This window comes from Mus caroli, chromosome 7, assembly GCF_900094665.2.
Source record: "Mus caroli chromosome 7, CAROLI_EIJ_v1.1, whole genome shotgun sequence".
Classification (NCBI taxonomy): domain Eukaryota; kingdom Metazoa; phylum Chordata; class Mammalia; order Rodentia; family Muridae; genus Mus; species Mus caroli.
In genome coordinates this window covers 91,546,683-91,559,920 of record NC_034576.1, presented here as the reverse complement: position 1 = coordinate 91,559,920, position 13,238 = coordinate 91,546,683, and the positions used below count along the sequence as shown (strand labels likewise).

Below are 13,238 nucleotides of genomic sequence, written 5' to 3'. Positions count from 1 at the left end.
CCCGCTACCCTGGCGCTGATCCGGCCGGATGAGGCCTGTGGCCCTACTCAGGCCGGTTTCTGCTTCCCTAACTAATGCAGTCTCAGGTCCCGAGCACTTGGATTGGAGCAGAAGCTGTGCTCCACTCACCAGAAGTCTTAAGATCCTGTGGTGGGTGTTGTGGGTAGCTGGTGAGTGTCCTGTCTTGAATTTTAAATGTTCAGTTGTGTATGAGTATTCTTAATAGATGACTGGGCACTCTGGGAATTCATTAGGTTGACTACATGGAGCACAGGTACTGATCTTATGCCTACCTCCATTAAAGCTACACTTTTTTGCAGGTTATTCGATCTGTGTTATCTTTAATACAAATACTCCCATTCCCTGACAGAGACTTAAGCAGACTACTAAGAGAAAGTAACCTACTCATCTGACACCATAAGAATCTGATGAGAGAACATTATTTAAATTTTAATTTTGTATAAGCCCATCCATCCTCTATTATTTGTGATTCTAGAAACTTATTCAACACAATAACAGGAAAACAAGTTTTCTTTTTAATGGTTTTCCTTGTCTCTACATGATTATATTGCTTTCTGTTTTCTACATAGCTGCCATTTGTTCTTCCATGTAATCAATAGATATAACTGAGTTCTGGCAATGAGCTAAAGCTTGTTCTGTAATTAACAGTGGTAAAGTCACTGTTTAAGAAATTCTTCCCTTAGTGGTTTAGTCTCTTGGAGCCCTGAGGATTCTGGTGTGTTGATATTGTTGTTCTTCCTATGTGGTTGCAAACATCTTCAGCTCCTTCAATCTTTTCTCTAACTCCTCCATTGGGGACCTCGTGCTAAGTCCAATGGTAAGCTGCAAGCATCTGCCTCTGTATTTATCAGGTTCTTGGAAGGTCTCCCTATATTAGCCTCCTGTCAGCAAGTGCTTCTTGGCAACCACAATAGTGTCTGGGTTTGGTGACTGTATATGGATGGATCTCCAGATGGGGTGGTCTCTGAATGGCCTTTCCTTCAGTCTCTGCTCTACACTTTGTCTTCATATTTTCTCCTGTGAGTATTTAGTTCCCCCCTTCTAAGAAAGACCAAATAATTCACACTTTGGTCTTCCTTCTTCTTGGGCTTCATGTGGTCTGTGAAATATTACCTTGGGTAGTCCAAGCTTTTGGGCTAATATCCACTTATCATTGAGTACATACCATGTGTATTCTTTTGTATTTGGGTTACCTCATTCAGTATTATAGTTTCTAGTTTCATCCATTTGCCTAAGAATTTCATGAATTCATCAATTTTAATAGCTGAGTAGTACTCCACTGTGTAAATGTACCACATTTTCTGTATTCATTTCTCTGTTGAGGGACATCTGAATTCTTTCCAGTTTCTGTATATTATAAATAAGGGTGCTATGAACATAGTGGAGCATGTATCCATATTACATGTTGGAACATCTTCTGGGTATATGCCCAGGAATGGTACAGCTGGGTCCTCAGGTCCAATTTTCTGAGAAACCACCAGACTGATTTCCAGAGTGTCGTACCAGCTTTCAATCCCACCAACAGTGGAAGAGTGTTTCTCTTTCTCCACATCCTTGCCAGCATCTTCTGTCACCTGAGTTTTTGAACTTAGCTATTCTGAATGGTGTGAGATAGAAACTCAGAGTTGTTTTGATTTGCATTTCCCTGATGACTAAGGATGTTGAACATTTCTTTAAATGGTTCTTAACCATTCAAGTTTCCACAGTTGATAATTCTATGTTTAGCTCTGCTCCCCCCTTTTTTGGTTTTTTGGGGTTTTTTTTTTGTTTGTTTTTGTTTTGTTTTTTGTCTTTTCGATACAGGGTTTCTCTGTATACTCACTGGAACTCACTTTGTAGAACAGGCTGGCCTTGAACTCAGAAATCTGCCTGCCTCTGCCTCCCGAGTGCTGGGATTAAAGGCATGCCCCACCACGCCCGGCACCCCATTTTTAATAGGGCTATTTGATTATCTGGAGTTTAACTTCTTGAGTTCTTTGTATATATTGGATATTACCCCTCTATTGGATGTCAAAGAATACACATAGAGCAACCCATAGCTCTAGCCACAGATGTAGCTGAGGATAACCTTGTTGGGCATCAATGAGAGGAAAGGCCCTTGCTCCTGTGAAGGAACATTACCCCAGTGTAGGGAAATGCCAGGATGGGGATGCAGGAGTGTGTGGGTAGGTGGGTGGGGGAACACCCTCATAGAAACAGGAAGGGGGGCATGATGGAGGATTTTGGGAGGCGTGGAGAATCAGGAAAGGGGATAACATTTGAAATGTAAATAAAGAAAATGTCCAATAAAATATATTTTAAAAAAGAAAAAGAAAGAAAGTCTTCCCTTGGATGAATAAGGAATCTGGGAGTTGGTCTACCTGCCCTTTTCTCAGGCTGCTGGGAAGGTGGAAGACATTCAAATGGAGTGTTCTTGCCAATAGCAGCCTAGAATCTTTCAAAACAAGAAGCCTGTTTTGCTTGGAGAAACCAGCAAGGAAAAACTCCCTCAGTTCTACAAAAACATTGGTCTAGGCTTCAAGAGTCCCAAGGAAGCTATTGAGGACATCTACATGGACAAGAAATGCCCCTTCATTAGTAATGTCTTCATCCAAGGTCAGATCCTGTCTGGTGTCGTAACCAAGACTAAGATGCAGAGGACCATTGTCATCTGCTGGGACTATCTCCATTACATTGAAAAATATAATCGCTTTGAGAAGAGTCACAAGAACATGTCTGTGCACCTGTCCCCCTGTTTTAGGGATTTACAGATCAGAGACATTGTCACTGTTGGAGAATGTAGGCCCCTGAGCAAGAATGTTCAAGTCAATATGCTCAAGGTCACCAAGGCTGCTGGCACAAAGAAGCAGTTTTAGAAGTTCTAAGGGGACTCTGGCCAACACCCTAGAACAAGTAAATTTATTTTTCCAACTTAAAAAAAAAAAGAAATTCTTTCCTTTGGTCATCTAACTATAGTGCACATCTCTCAACATGGTGGTCCAGTTCAATGATTACTGGTCCTGCTGACCTTATAAACACACATTTTCCAACAATCCCCAGTAGAACGAACTACTACTTGGCTCTGCCTCATTCCCTGTGTTTACATTTCTGGGAGTGTTGCTTATATTTGTTTATCTGGATCTCCCCTCCTGATCTATTCTTACCTCCTCTTCTCCAAGAAAAGGAGATTGCAAAATAAGTGGTTCCCAAAAATAGGTAAGATGACAAACTTTAAAGCAACAAGCAAAAACTAGCTTATGTTCTGTGTGTACACCAAAAAGGAAGGCTACATGACGAGATTAACAGAAATATTTTTCAATTATTAGAAAATAGATGTTTTTATTGCTGTTGCTCTTTTGTTTAAGTTTTAACACGGAGTCTCTCTATGTAGTCTGTAGTCATGGCTGTCCTGGAACTTAATATGTAGACCACGGTGGCCTCAAACTCACAAATATCCAGGCTTCTCTGCATCTGAGTGATAGAATTAAACTGTTTTTTGAACAGATCTACTTTTTACATTTTCTACAACTTTCTTTGAGAGTCATGTACTTGATTTCACAGTGGGAGCATCAGCAATTTTTAATTGGGTAGACTATAAAAGGAGGAAATGGAAGTAACAAGGAAGATATATAAAAAGAAAGTTCTAGAAAACTGAACAACTACAACATATGTGCTGGATAAATATCACATTAGGTTAGTAAGCCTGTTTTTATTCCTTCATAATAAAATCCATCTACACGATTTCCATTCATAGCCAATCTCAGTTAATTACAGCATTGTGTGTAGTTGCTCCTGAGCAGGGTCAGGACAGATAACTAGGTGTTTTACAGTCTTTAGAAAGTTACTTGCATTCCTCTTGGACCATCCATATCAGATGCAATGTGGATGAGTGAGGAGACATGGCAAGTTATATCATGATTCTAAAGTCAGTGAAGTGAAAAACTGAGGCAATTAAGAAGATAACTCACACATGGTTTCATGTCCCTGAATACTCAAGAGCAATAATTTTTGTCAGAATTACTTACCAAAAAAAAAAAAAAAAAAAAAAACAAAAAAAAAAAAAAAAAAAAAAAGTCTTAATTTTGACATTTAGCCAGACGAAGAACATTCGGAAATTATATGTTCTTAGAAGCTAGATAGATCTTTAGGAGTTGTCACACTTTGTTCTAGGGGTAGAAATCTTTCTTCAAATCAGCTGTGACGTAAAGAATTGATGCTATTGCCTCTGAGGAACAGTGTGGCAAAGTACAAAGAACAGAGCTTAGGGACACAAACAATACCAGGCTTAAAATTCAAAGATGTCCACCTGAAGAGATCCACGCAGCAGACAGAGCATGGATTGGTAACTAAAATTAGTCTTTGCAGTGCATTAGCCCTCTTGGAACTAAACACTGGGGAAAGGAGTTTGACTCTTGGAAGTGAAAACAGTCTGGCATATGCAAAAAATCATAGCACATTTATGAATAATTTACAGTCCAGCAGAGCCAGTTTGCATTGAATTGAATTAGTTAACATTTACAGAAAGAATGGGAGACTAACAGGGGTTGAGAATGTCAGAGGCATTTCTCATGATTACATTTTCCAGTGGGTATTCAAATCTAGCCAACAATTTGCAAGTATTGTTCAAGAAGGAACGTCAATGTGGAATGATTGGAGAAGAATTGTGTGTGAAGGAGTTTTAGCACACTTAGATTAGGGATCAGGCAGAGACCAGTGCCCTTAGACTCCAGATGCTTTTTCTCTTGTTTGGAGTGCACGGTATTCACACATCTTATTGTTATTTGGAATCATGTTAGGTTACCCTCTAGCAACATATGCAGGTGTCACATGAAAATGGAGTATTTCAGTCTTTGTGGTCATTATTTCTTATGACAAATTCATAAACTGATGTTTCTGTTTTCTATCTCAGTTCTGTGCACTTAACCTATTTTACACTGCCTAAAAGTTAGTGCTGTTCTTGTTTTGCTGGAGAGATTAGCAAAGCATCCAGTTATGGGGAATCAAATCACCAAAGCTGTGAAAATGTGTTAAGGAGGACCAAGGATATTTGTTATTATCTTGCTTTTTTGTGATAATTTAACATTGTTTTGTTGTTACAATGGATCATTTTTAATTTGACATCCTCAAACCCCAATAAGTATTTGTTGCATCCCCGTCCAGCCTTAAAGAGACAGACACATTCAGTTGATGTCTTCCTGAAGAAATATTTGAGGTATGATATGTGTGCAAATCACATGTTTGGGAGTTTTTCACAGAAAACACAGATGAGAAAATGGTGTCAGGAAACAAGAAATAGAAGAAAATCAGCAACATCTAAAATATCAAGCAAATTAGTGAAGATTAAGGGCAAGTAGATCTCAATATGAATGGGAAACTCAAAGACAATGTAGTCAATGCCACCAAGTTACTCATCTCTCTGTCACCACAGAAAGGAAGGTGTATGTTAATCATCTAATTGCTACATCTCTTTAGTTGAAAACTACTTCTTGATACATTGACTCCTGGCATTGCTGGCATTTTGGTGTCTGATATCCTAGAATATACTTGTGGATGAGAAATATGTACTGAGAAATGGAGTGTCACAGAGTAGCATGATGAATGAGCCAACCGATGTTGTCTGGTGATGAATAAAACATTCCACACTCTCAAAATATTGATAAGAACTGGACATAATTCTAATGAGTTTCATTCCATCAGAGTGGTAAAAGTGATGAAACACTCATCTTTGTGATTCAAATTTGGCTCCCGCACATTAGAAGGGAATGAGGGCAAGTCTGAGTGGCACACTGATCCCCAATCCCTTATATTCTCATGTGACTCGAAAAAAATGCAGTAACTCCATTTTATCAGACCGGTGATAATTCAGAATATACTACATCTTTGCCTTGCAAGCACACTCTGTTCTAACAGAAATCAAATGTAGGAGTCTGCCAGCAACCCCAGTTTAACTGGAGCAAGGGTGCTGGATGAATCATAAGTCCAAATTTCTCAATAATTCAAGTGCCAGCAGCATCACATTTGTTACAAATTCTCAGTTTTGTTTGAGATTTCTAAAGACACCTCGCCCACCCATATTGGTGAGAAATCCAACATCAAGCTACTTGGAAGACATTTGGTATAGTTTCCTTTCTGATTTCCTGCATGACGCAAGAATTCTGGCAGGACAGGGGAATGGTGGGAAAAGTTATGAAGTGGTACTTTCCAGGCATCAAAACTCAAGCAAGGAAAGGAACACTGTGTATCTTTGCTGGTTATCCATGCTCTCCTTGAGCATATGATGCACCGAAAGTTTGTGGTGCTAGAAACTAGGGTTGAGACTCCTTGTTTAGTGCTTAGCCAAGGACTTCTACCCAACAGAGGTGGATCAGCCTCAGTCCCTTACACCATTTCTCAAAGCCACAATTACTAGTCAATCCTATATTCCTCTTACTCTTTACCACAGAATTCATCAGGTATGAGTTCACTTTAACCCAAAACTAAAAACAAAAGTGACTTTTGCTTTCTTGTTCTAGAAGGAGAAAGCTCAATGACACCATTGGAATTAGAGTCAGCCTTGTTTTTTTTTTTTTTTTTTTTTTTCTCTTTTTAACTTTTCATTTGGTTCTTTGTTAATTTTCCATCATGCACCCCAATTGTACTCATCCTCCTCTCCCCTTGTACATACCCTTCCACCCTTGCAACCTCTCCCCCAAACAGAAAAAAAAAATATCTGATTGTGGAAGCTGTAGTGCATCACAGTGTGTCCACAGTATATCCTTTTGTTCACACTTTGCTTGCAAAAGTTCATTGCAATGACTCATTGGTCTGGTAGATGACCTCTGACTTCAGCTATTCCATCAATACTGAAACTTCACTTGGACTCCTCTCAGATATCCTGTTGTTGTTCTGTGTTATGGTGATCCTATCGATTTGGACTTGTAGGATGAGGCCCTTCATGCATTCCAGCATTTATCAATGAGATAGATGTTAGAGTGGGGCAATTTAAACTCCTGAATGTGGACCTTAGAGGTATCTAAGCTTGTGAGCCCACTGGTGCTGCTACTTTTCTGCCTTCAGGACCTGCTAACCTACAATCCTGGCAACCAGAACTATCTCTACCCTGCTGCTCAGGAAAGGTGCAGGGCCTGCTCTCCTCAGTGTTGCAGTTGGTGATGGACATGGTCAATTCTTCCACTCTCATGAACCTGGGACAAGCTTTTCTAGCCTGCTGTAAGTGGTGATGGATGAAGAAGGGGAGGAGGGCATCTCTCACTCATTTGAGCCACTACCCAGCAGACAAGAGGCAGGTCAGGCTCTCCCACACTCCTGCCTTCAGGCCTGGCTCACCTGCAACCCCCACATCCAGACAGATCTAGCTCTACTGTGTTGTCCAGTCATGGTGCAGGGCCTGTTCTCCTAAGTGCTACAGCAGGTGAGGGGCAAGGACAGCTCTCCTGCTTTCATGACCAGAGGACCAGTTCTCCCACCCACCTGTGTTATGTGGTAAAAGATAACGGATGCAGAGAACATCTCTCCCTCCTCCATCCTGCAGCACAGCAGACAATTTGTGGGTCAGCATTTTCAATCTCACACCCTTGGGGCTATCTCACCCATGCCCCTGCCATCAGGGTCAGCTCTATTGTGCTCTCTAGGTAAGATACAAGGCCTGCTCTCCTGAATGTAGCAGCAGGTGAGGGGCAGGGACAGCTCTCCCTCACTGATGACCTCTGGGTCAGCTCTCCTGCCTGCTAGAGATGGTAAGGGTTAACGGGGTACATCTCTCCCTTGCCCATGTCAATACAAAGCAGACAAGTGGCAGGGCCAGCTCTCACACTCTCATGTCCTCAAGACCAGCTCATCCAGCCTCACCACCATCACCACCACCAAGACCAGCTCTAATCTGCTACCCAGGTGAGTTAGTGTTTGCTCTCCAAAGCTGATGAAGAGCAGGAACAGCTCTCCTGCTCTCATGACTGCAGGGCCAGGGCTCCTGCCTTCTGTAGGTAGTAAGAGGCTGGGGAAAGGAGAGCATCTCTCCTTTATTCATACCACCACAGAAGAGAGGAGTTTGATAGAGGTAGCACTCCCATGCTTGTATCCTCGGGGCCAGAGCACACACAACTCCTGAAATGTGCAGGCCCACTCTCCTGAGTACTTCAGCTGGCTAGGGGTGGGAGTCAGCTCTTCAGTTCTCATGCTCCTTAGAACCAGCTCTCCCATGACACCAAGGCAAGGGGTGGAGCTAGTTCTTCACAGCCTATAGACCTCAGTATGTCCCCAGGTAGCAGGCAAGACCAAACATATCCTCCTGGATTTTGGTGGTAACAAATCACTGATGCAACAGGGTCATGGACCCAGGCATGGCCTTCAGTGGTAGGACAGGCCAGGACCTCACCACAGTCCCAGTTGGCATCACTGGCTACTCACATCAGGCTGTTCCTCACTACCCTTGAGATTTCTACAGTTCTGCCTCTCTTCCTTGTGCCTATATCATTCTGTTTCTCTTTCTCTCTCATTTCTCCACCACTTACTTGCTCATCCTTAGTAGCACCCAGAATCTCTGGGTGTCTGGGGTCATTTCAGAAATGGTCTTGAGAGTGCTATGGCATGCTTTTACCATAGGACACAGGGCAGGAGTCATCTCTGGCATGGTCTCCCAGCCCCCACCAGGCCTGTGCAGCACTAAATTGGTTGTTCTCTCAGGCTAGCTTCCTCTTGAGGCCACATGGTGCCAGTCTGGTGGTAGTCTGGAGTTTGTTCCTTTCCCTGACTGCCCCATTGGCCCCTGGCAAGGATCGAGGGTTATCTTTCTCAGTCCTTGACACTCAGACCTACCATCCCAGGTGGGGTTCTTCTTGTCAGCAACTTGCTCCCATCCTGGGAGCCCCTCCAGGCCTACCTGGTGCTTGTTCTGGTGGTCATCTCAGCATTGCTCTCTCTCAAGGTCTGTTAATCATTCAGATGTTCACAGGTTAGAGCACTGAGTGTAGACACAGCCTCTCTCCTCTCTGCCACCTACTGACACACATGCGACATAGCAGCCATGCCATGCCAGGAAGGCCTCTAGGGGCAGGACCTTAGCTATTTTCAACCTCCTATTGTTGACCTATTAACTTACAATAAGAAGTGAAGAAAAGTGACTTGATGTAAAAGATGCTAAAAAGGTGACAGTTGCAACCCACTCACCACTACTGAAAAGACTATAAGGAGATGCAGGAATGGTGGCACATGCCCTTAGTTCCAGTTGCTTGGGAGGCTGGTATGAGAAAAACAAATGAGCCCAGGAGTATCTGACTAGCCTAGGCATCAAAGTGAGACTCCTATTAAAAATAATAATGACAACAACAACAATAATACTATAACCAATGAGAGAACTATTTCTAAACTATAAAAAAAAAAGTTCCATCCAAAAGATTTCAAACTCTAATGACTCACTTGTATGAGGAGGTTTTTGAAGTATCTTTGCCCTCATTTCATAGATATCTGATGTTACTTAGACTTCAAGACTCATATCTCTGCTCCTTGATCCTCATCAGCTAACTGCACCTTAGTCAGATTACAGTTCATGTGACGCTCAGACACACAAATAATTCACAAAGATTTTCCACTTAGATGTATCACTTTGAAGTGTGAATCACATTCCCTTAAGAGCTCTGTTGAGTCTCCTTTGAGGCAGCCACAGTGAAGTGAGTGATCTTCCCTTGATGGGATGTAGATTGTTTGGAGAACTCCGTTGAAAGCCTTTTTGGTTGTGTCAACCATTTAAATGTGATCATATAGAAAAGAAGTATTAGCATTTGTTCTTTACAGTAACTTTTCTATCTCAGAGAAGTGTTGTCAAAAGGATTTTCTAAAAATACACAGCATATTCTAAAATTCTAATCTGTTGAATGTGATAGGCATAGAGAATCTGCATTTTAAACAGTGATATGTTTTTCACATTCCTTATGAATAACACATTACTGGATCCGCACTCTTATATGTGCCCTATGGTTTTCCAGAGGCTACTGGAAGCTATCAGTCACCCCTGGAGATGTAGTGGAAAGACAGATATGAAAATTCATTTGCTTTTTATTAAGATTTTTATGAATGATTTTTTAGAGTTCTCAGAGAATTTCACACATACACTTAATATAATCTATCCACACTTCATTTCTCTCCTTCAATTCTTCTTGAATTCCCCACAACACATTACTTTGCTAGCTATTCACGTTTGCTTGTCTTCTTTCTTAAACCCATTGAATCCAATTATTACTGACCTTATGTTCATAAATGGGTCATCCAATGGAGGATCAGCAGTCTACCAGTATAACCATCTCTAAAGAATGTCGCTCTCTTCCCACAGTAGCTAGTAACTGCCAATAGTTCTTCAGTTATCAGTGGGTCCCTGGGATCCCATCCTCTTTCTGACCTGGAACATTGATTGGCTTGATGTGTGGGTAACACACATAGCTGCTGACTTCAAGAGTACAGTAGCTGTGTCAGTTCATGAAGATACCATTTTACAGCATCCCTTGCCCCATCCATTTGGGGGCAAAAGCAGGTTGACAACATCCTGTAAAACACTTTTTGGTGCTGTCATCCGTCTTCTTAAGCCATCTTATTTTGTGGAACTATCAAACCATTTTGTCAATGCTTTAATAAAAGTATTAGCTTCATCTAATGAGTAGTAAGTGGAGTCTGAGAAATAAACATTTAAGCCAGGGTATTAAATCACATGTAATAGCTTGGATATTCAAATTAAATTATATCCACTTGATTGCAAGCACAAATTTTGTCAATTATATTACCATTTAAGGTACATTCAGGTGTAAATGATACTTCAATTCTAGCAGAAGATTGTGATTCTCTACTAATGCATCTTAGGTAAAGAAAATAATCTATTAGTCGGAATCGATCACGTTAGGTTATGCTGTGATAACAAACAATCCTGAAATAACTGGAACATCAAACACCTAAGATTATTTTTTCTGTTTTCTCCAGGTCGATCTTGAACTGTTCTGAGGGTTCTGTGCTATGTTTGGGACTCAGTTTAGCAATATGCTACATCTGTCTTCTACAGCACTGCTGCTCATTGCTGCAGGGAAGGAAAATGCTACTCAAAGGCAGGAGCTTTTCTACTTACTTGAAAATAGACAAGTTGAGTGTGATAGCCATACTCAGAATTAGAATAAAGATGTCCTGCTATGTGCTCCCCTGAAAATATAAGTGACGAAAGCAAGCTGGAGCTACTAGACTTGAAGATACAGGACTTGGGTTCTAATGCCTTTTTACAAGATATTGAGAAACAGTATCTAAAGCATAAGGAAGTCTTATACTAAAGACAGTTAAATAGGAAAGGATCACTTTACAGACTTTTCTGGCTAACATCCCAAAGATGGCTCAGATTCGCATATCTTAATATATTGTTTTCATTTCGTCTCACAGATGAGCCCTAATGAAACCACCCTGTGGAAAGAGCAAAAGACAGTTAACTCTTTAGTTGAGAAGTTGTCACAGGCTGGGCTTCCCAGTAAACAGACACTAGAATAAATACTTGTTTATAGAAATGGCACCATCTGCAAGAGTGTGAAGGAATTAAGACTGAAGAAGATGAAGTGTGACTTGTGCTGCAGTAATGCAGAACTCATCTCCTTGGGAGCATAGAACTGGATGACCCTTAAGGAGCATTCTAGATTACATTACAAGAACCAGGTATAACCTTGTGTCACATTCAGTGCTTGAAGAGCAATTCCCAGAGAGGGACCAAGCTGGGAGTTGTAACTAGTCAGCAAAGTTCTGCAGCTGAAGAAACTAAGAAATGAGCCCCCATCATGATTAGAGGGCTCCGAGCAATTCCCTGGGGCAGTCACTTTAACAATGCAAAATGGAGCAAGCTGTAAAACCTAAAGATTTAGGACTATGATTTCTCCTTGCTTTCCATCAAATCCTATTTCTGTTTGAAAAGTAAGCTAACAAAAATCTTTAATGTTGAATGTTCTAACAAGTAGACCGTGGCATTTATAGAAACATGAATCATTTACACAAAAGGTAAGTAAGTTTCTCTGGCTTCTGTCTTCTTCATCTGGAAGTAATTGACTTCCTATGAATCACTAATGTATCAAAATGTTAGGCTTGGTTGCAAAACACAGTCATGACAGTCACCTTGGAAATAATTTTTAAAAGGCTATATCCACCTGAGTTGAATTCTTTACAAATTTGTGTATCTTAGATTGTATACTGTATCTCCTTGAACATTTTTAGTGCTATTTCAGTCACTGTGGATAAAAGGATATATTCTGTGGAGCAGGAACATGTCTGGGTGATTTCTGTCAGTGTGGATGTGGAGAGAGAGAATTTAGTTCATTTTTAAAAAGTGTGTGTGTGTGTGTGTGTGTGTAACAGAGAAAGAGGGAAAAAGAAAGCGAGTTTAATGACACATAGAACTGTACTATTTTCAACACAAAACTAAGTACATTTACATAAATTTTATGCTTTCTGTGGATATGTCGAGCCAGAAATTTATTCTGTTGTGCCTTTGAGGAAATTTCAATAAAATCATTTAGATGCTTCCCCTAAATGACTGCAGCATTCCCATAATGCATTGGTTATGATTCCTTTCAATTTTCCTAACTTTTGCCCTTTAGAAACATGTCCCTTGTAATTATTTCCCCAGAAAATTGAACGAGCGAAACTGGTTTATGTTTCGGTAGAACATGAAGGGTAGCTTCTATTTGAGGTTATCCTTCAATACAGCTTTACAGTTAGTCAACGCATCCCCAGTGAAAGCTCCTGGAGCCTCTGTATCAATATGTCTTTTGAAGCAAGGCCTTGATGCAAAATGAGAATGGACTGTCACTTTTCAAATGCTAAAATCTTTTCTCGTGCCTTATCTCACATAGTTCAATTTTGAGAACCATATATTATTCTGATTTTATGAATTGGAAAAAAAACCAACAAAGAAAGAGAAATTAGAAAAATGTTAAAGAAAAAAAAAAAGAATAAAATTTTGGGACCTGGAGAGTTAACTCAGTTGTTAAGAGGACTGAATGCTCTTCCAGAGAACCCAGGTTCTATTACTAGAACCCATCTGATGACTTACAGCTGTTTGTAATTCTAGTCCCAGGGTTTCCAATGTCCTCTTCTGTCCTCTGCAGGCACCAGGCAATCACACAGTACACAGGCAAAAACACTTGTATACATTAAAAAATAAAGGAAATATTTTAAATATTTTTAAAGGTGCCACTGGATGAAACATTACCTTCTGTTGACAGACCGAG

At 40.7% G+C, this 13,238-nt stretch overlaps 1 non-coding gene and 1 pseudogene across 1 annotated transcript; one reads left to right on the top strand and one right to left on the bottom strand.

Annotated features, from left to right (window-relative positions):
* Nucleotides 1-2,876, top strand: part of LOC110297981 — a 3,676-nt pseudogene extending 800 nt beyond the window's left edge.
* A 6,040-nt stretch (nucleotides 2,877-8,916) lies between these two features.
* LOC115031650 lies at nucleotides 8,917-9,053 on the bottom strand. Its single transcript, XR_003837319.1, has one exon. It is a non-coding gene; the product is annotated as a small nucleolar RNA SNORA17 (small nucleolar RNA).
* Nucleotides 9,054-13,238: the final 4,185 nt, after the last annotated feature.